We start from the raw sequence: 6906 nt of genomic DNA on the forward strand, positions 1-6906 counted from the left end.
GTCACAGGATGTCATAGGTCAGTATCAAATGAGTTTGAAATTATTATTTGCAGCACAAATAAGGATTCTTAGGATGTTTTTAAATCCCTAAAACTGTCAGAAAAGGATAAGGCCTAAGATATTTCTTAAGCTGTAATGAAAGGGAAAAAAAACACCACCATTAGCAACAACAAAAACAATAAACATTTAAAATACAGATTTTTTCCCCCCCTGATGATTAAAGAGATGATTAGGTCTCTCTCTCTCTCTCTCTCTCTCTCTCTCTGTCTCTCTCTGCCAGATAGCACCTCCCCTCCCTACAATCCACACACACTCTCAGTCACCAAAAATGCAGTCAGTCACCAACCCCCTCACACTCCCCCTCCCTCTTCCCCTCCCTTCCCTCACACAGACAGAGTGGCCAGAGTGAGATCATGTCAGTTAAGAAGTCTGACAGTTTTTAAATTTTCTGTTGTCCATTCAGTGTTGTAAAGTCGTGAAACTATGCATATTTCCTCGGAATGATTTGATCTCTGTATGAAAAAATGCTTTGAAATGTTTGGAAGCTGCAATTTAAAAATACAAGCCAATTAATGATTCCCTTTTTAGTTCTGTGTTTGTTTATTTTTATTTTTTTTATTTATTTTTTATTTTGGAAGATAACAGCCTTTAATCTCCTCAAAATAAATGTGCATATAAACTATGAACAATTTAATTATAGCTGTATTTATAAAATGCTTACTAAAATATTAATTTTGGGAGAAGGATATATAAAGAATGAACTGGCTATTTACTAATGCTTAGCTAGGAGTGCAGCTATTATGAAGTGTTACCAATGCATTTACTAATGTTAACAATTGAGACATTATTTTAAAGTGTTACCAAATCCTTAAATAATTTAAAAGTGTTTTGTTATGATTTCATTAACCTTTAAGCATTTGTGAAACAGTTCTGCTTACATCACAGCTTAGTATTCATCTGTGAGCTGAACAGTTTTACTGTTACATCCATGAGATTATGTAAATTCAAATAAATGTCATGTCACAGGGTGTCAGAGGTCAGTATCAAATTAATTTGAAATTATTATTTGCAGCTAAAATAAGTATTTTTAGAATTTTTTTAATCCCTGAAACTGTCAGAAAAGGATAAGGCCTAAGATATTTCTTAAGCTGTAATGAAAACAGCACAATTAGCAACAACAACAAAAAAATAACAATTTAAAATAATATTTTTTTCTGGTGATTAAAGAGATGTTTAAGTCCCTCTCTCTCTCCCTGTCTTGTCTGCCACTCACCTCACACCTCACACCTCTCCCCCACTCACACTCACACACACACACACACACACACACACACACACACACACACACACACACACACACACACACACACAGACACACAGTCAGCACACATACATTCCTCAAACAGAGTGACAGAGTGAGATCAGATGTCTGACAGTTTTTTAATTTTCTTTTAATCATACAGTGCTGTAAAGTCATGAAACTATGCATATTTCCTCAGAATCACTGGTTTTCTAAATGAAAAATGTTTTTTAAAGGTTTGGAAGCTGCAATTTAAAAATACAAGACGATTAATGTTTCACTTTTTACTGTTATTTCAAAAAATCACCACGACAAAACTGTTCAAACTATCCAAAATTCATTCGCAATTTAAGTTCCTCAATGTTTTTTCTTAATGTAGACAAAGTTTGGTGTGTATAGTGTACTTCCCCTGGGAGGAGTATGCATTAATTCACAAAAGAAAATTCCCAAAAATCCATATTCAAGTCAAAATAACCAACTTCCTGTTGGTCGTAGCTTATGACTGCGAATTAGAAAGTTGTCCGTCTTGATAAGAACAATTTATGTACCAAGTTTGGTGTCTGTAGCTAAAACTAACCCCCCCACTTTTGACAAAAGGTGGCGCTATAGAGTGCCTCTTCCACGCCCTTTTAAAAGCTTTTGCCATTGTCTAGCTATCACTAATACTGATATGTGTTTTGAGTTTCATGTAAATCTGAGCTAGTTATCTGCCTAAAAATCACCAGAACAGAACATTCAAGTTTGACACGTTGCCATGGCAACACTATATTAGATATAAATATCCCCACAACAGATTTTCTTCGGCCGTGTTTTGTCATTATTCTGATGAAGTTTGAAGCAAATCAAGTAAAACGAAGATGCTGAATTCAAAGCGTTCTGAAAATGATTCACTTCCTGCTGCCAGTTGGTGGCGCTATAACTTTGACTCCTAATAGTCACATATATATGATCGGTATCATACAACGAACAAACCAATGAAGTTTGATCAAATTCAGCAAATGTATGTGGATGTTATTAGACATTTCCTGTTTCTCATTTCTCGCCATAATTTCAACGCCTCGCCACGGGCAAACCATTCGAGATATCAAAAATCTCTTCGCAATTTAGCATCCCCAATGTCTTGAGATCGTGTTCACCGAGTTTTGTGGTGAACGGGTGGAGTTCCTCAGAGGAGTATATCAAATTCCAGAGCATGTGTTTTTCATAAAACTCTAAATAGCCAACTTCCTGTTGGGCGGAGCTTATGACATGCAGTGTGAAAGTTGTTTGGTTTGATGAGTTATATATATGTACCAAGTTTCATATCTAAACGTGCAAGTATGCATGATATATGGCCCTCGGTACTACAGGGGGCGCTGTAGAGCCCCTGTGCCACGCCCGTGTATCAGACTCTGCCCGGCCCTAATGGCCGCAGGTTCCAAGGTGTGTGCCAATTTTCAAGAGTTTTTGAGCATGTTAAGGACCCCAAAAGCCCCCGAAACATTAGAAAAAAATTAGAAGAATAAAGAAAAAAAAAAAGAAAAAAAAAAATAATCCTAAGGAAAACAATAGGGCTCTCGCCCTCCAGGCTTGAGCCCTAATAATAATAATAATAATAATAACAAATAATCCTAAGGAAAACAATAGGGCTCTCGCCCTCCAGGCTTGAGCCCTAATAATCCTAAGGAAAACAATAGGGCTCTCGCCCTCCAGGCTTGAGCCCTAATTATCTATTGTAAAAGTTTGTAAACATTTCTGTAGCCCAAAAACTGCCAAAAACATAACAAAAAATAGCTAGTAGCCTACATAACTTTTTTAATTTGTATTATTATTATTATTATCATTCTTTCTTTTTATTATTATTATTATTAGGCTATTGTTATCATCATCATCATCAGCTGGCAAACCATTATGGAATCTATTTAAAGGGAATGATTGTGGTGGGGAGTGACGGAGCTCAGCCCCGAAATTCAACTGCTGTTGCTCTTCTATTTCTTTTCGCTGTAGCTGTTGGGTCCGTGTATATTTTGATCATTCAATTTTCTATTTAAAAATAAATAAAGATAAATGAGAAACGGTTTGATTTTTCGTTTTTTCATTTTGTTTAAGAAACGGAAAACTAAAATTTAGCTGGATTTTTTGTATTTTTGTTTGTGGGTAAAAAATGAGATTATGCTTTAATATTTGTTTGAATGTGTGGGTGGCGCTGAAACGCCCCTTTCATCCCTTCTGTACTGCACCGACAAGCAGCAACCGCAAGCTAAGTTCATTTTCACCAGGAGAGAAGCGGCAGACAGCAGAGTTTATTAATCCTGCGGATTCTTTGCTAGTGGTGCTTGCAAGCTTTTATATATATATATATATATATATATATATATATATATATATATATATATATATATATTTGTGGGGGAAGTCGTGGCCTAATGGTTAGAGGGTTGGACTCCCAATCAAGTGCATGTACAGCTCTCTCTCCACCTTCAATACCACGACTTAGGTGCCCTTGAGCAAGGCATCGAACCCCCAACTGCTCCCCGGGCGCCGCAGCATAAATGGCTGCCCACTGCTCCGGGTGTGTGCTCACAGTGTGTGTGTGTGTGTTCACTGCTCTGTGTGTGTGCATTTCGGATGGGATAAATGCAGAGCACAAATTCTGAGTATGGGTCACCATACTTGGCTGAATGTCACTTCACTTCACTTTAGGGCTGTGCAAAAAATCGAATGCGATTTTCATGCACATCTCATCAGTAAAGATGCTCCTGTAATTAGAAGTATATCTCCAGCACGTGCGTTCAAGATCATGGTTGTCAGGTTTTCACAACATATATATATATATATATTTATTTATTTATTTATTTATTTATTTTTGACCAAACAGAAATTAATTTATTCAATGACATTTGAATTTTACTGTAGGATCTACAATGACATGAAATGTGCAGATTTTTAGCCTACTAATTTTATTCTATGCCTATTTAAGAATGTTTTCATTTGCTATACAAACAACAGCAACTGAAGCTTTATCTTGTATAGTGTAGTCTGCTGCACTTCTCCAATCGGCGGATCACGATCCACACCTTCCATCCCGATAACAGGGGAAAGAGCTTCAGCTCCGTCAGTTTGGGTCGTAAGACACCCTAAATAACATAAAAACCTTACAAAACTCAACAGGATGTGCTTTCTGCCATCTCGGTCTACATTAACTTCTTTCTCAAACGTAAGAAATGAACCAGGCTCATGCATCAGACGAACCATGTCTAGCTGGACATGTCTACTTTTAAAATAAGCCATTTAAATAGAATAATAATAATAATAATAATTTTATATTTAGGCCTATGTAATTCAAATGAAACCAACGAGAGGTGCAGTGTTTCCCGTCTGAACTCATTATCTGTAATATGTCACACCATCACTATATTCATACGGTCATCTACAGAATTCGTGAATTCAGTCCATAATTCTAAGTAGCCTATAGTTAAAACGTTTAAAGTAGGCTAATTATGGGGAAAACTTAACTTATTTTAATATAAATTATATTATAAAATGGAGGATTGGATTTTTCCATTTTATTTTTTTTTATGAATGGCCTAGAATAATATAAGTAGGCAAAAAATTAGTAGGCCTATATTTTATTCCATGTCGTTGTAGATCACAGGCTAAAGTAAAATTCAGAGGGTGTTTTATGAATGAAGATGTCAAGTCTGCTTTGTCAATAACATGCAAATCAGGGTATCTTCCGTCCATTCCAAATCCATTTTAAATTAAAAAACAGAAAATGAAAGACTCAAGAGGATTCAAGTGAGAGAACATGAATTAAATAACGAGAAATGGAATAATGGCTCGTTTATTCGTTATTCCATCTAGGTTATAACAAACGGAAAATTTGTTTTTGACTTGATTTCTCATTTTGTCGTTTGGGGTTTAAAAAACGGTTTATGGCTTCAATATTTCATTCGCACTTGTGGGCGGAGCTGAAACGCTCCTTTCATCTGATTGGTCGGATCGCTCCGCCTTCAACTCGGTCTCCTCAGTCTTTCAGAATAAGAGTCTTACAAGAGCTATATCTGAAACCAGATGTAGACACATAATTCGCGTTTTTGCGACTTGCAAGTCACCCCTTTAAATTATTTCTAGGTTATAGTATTGTATGAATATTGTCCCACTGTAAATACAGTGCAAATAGTTCTGTCTCCTGGGATAAAAGTGAAGTGGAAATAAAAATCAATAATAGACTGAACATTTCCATGATAATATGTCTGTAAAATTTACCACTCTCATCTTTTAAGTCTAATGGCACTAGGTAGGTGTGTGTGTGACATTAATAATTAATTGTGGAAATTAATATAGTTAAATTTATTAAATAAATTAGAATTATTAGTTTTATTACAGACAAAATTGAATGATGTTTCTCTTTTAGTCTTCTTTGTTGGCCTTGAGAAAGCCAACATATATTTGAACATTATTATCATTTATTATGAGAGTAATTGACAACGACTAAAATTTTATTGTTTCACCAAATTCAGCTCAGATCTTCAGATTCGTTTGACTAGTTGCTGTAACTGGTCAGACTTTTTCCTTCTCAAAAAATCCTAGTGACTTTCATTATTTGAGCGATGAAGGTCTTACACTTAAGGTCCACTAGAGGGGGAGACATGATTTCTGTTTATGTAAGTTTTAATGACAGATAAATACATTAATTTCATGTGTACTACCATGAATATGCCATATCTGTGTAACACAGGTTCTTCAATGATAGATGGGGTGGTAGGGGGGGTATACCTTAGCTCAATGATAGCTGTATAATATAAAACAACATTAACTACTGCAGCTGGTGCCAAATAAAAATGATTAAGTTTTGGAAAAACTGCAAGTCAAATGTACTTGCACAAATGACTTGCTGTTACATAATAACCCATATGCGTTGTTGGGGACGTTTTCGTCCACTAGGGGGTAAAGTTGAGTCTTATTTTGGCCACAACTTTCTCTGTGTTTCAGCTAATGGAATGATTGGTGACAAATCTTATTTTGACACTTATTTTGGGAAAATGCTTGAAATTTTTCAAAAACTCAACAGTATACTGTGGGTAAATTCACTACCCTTTTGTTATCTTCGGGATGAAAACACCCACTAAATTAAAATGCTCTAAAAATGTCTAAGATAAAGATTTTTTTTTTTTTTTGCATAAATCTATTAATCACCCTCAGTCCTGATCAAACTACCAAATGTTTTAAAAAAATCCAAGATTTTAACTCTTTAATTACCAAGTTCATAAATTATGTCACTGATTTGGGAAGAAAAAACACACACAAAATGACATATTTTCAATATAAAAAGTAATTGTGGACTGGATATTTTTTTTTACCTTTTATGACAGTCTTGGGCATGTCAAAGATTAGTAACTGTAGATTGGCTTTGATGTATTGTTAGTTTTGTGCAGCATTAGATTTTAATTTTTTCTCCCTCATTTATTGTTGGTGGCTGTTTTTGCCCCATTGACTTCCATTATAACGACATTTTTTGATTGCAAAGCCATGACACCATATAATCATGCACTCTTGATTGTTGGTGGTTTTCCCTGTTGGGAAGAGGTAACATTTGTTATTTTTACAGTTGATCACTAGGTGGG

The sequence above is a fragment of the Carassius auratus genome, unplaced genomic scaffold (assembly GCF_003368295.1).
Source record: "Carassius auratus strain Wakin unplaced genomic scaffold, ASM336829v1 scaf_tig00034062, whole genome shotgun sequence".
Lineage (NCBI taxonomy): Eukaryota > Metazoa > Chordata > Actinopteri > Cypriniformes > Cyprinidae > Carassius > Carassius auratus.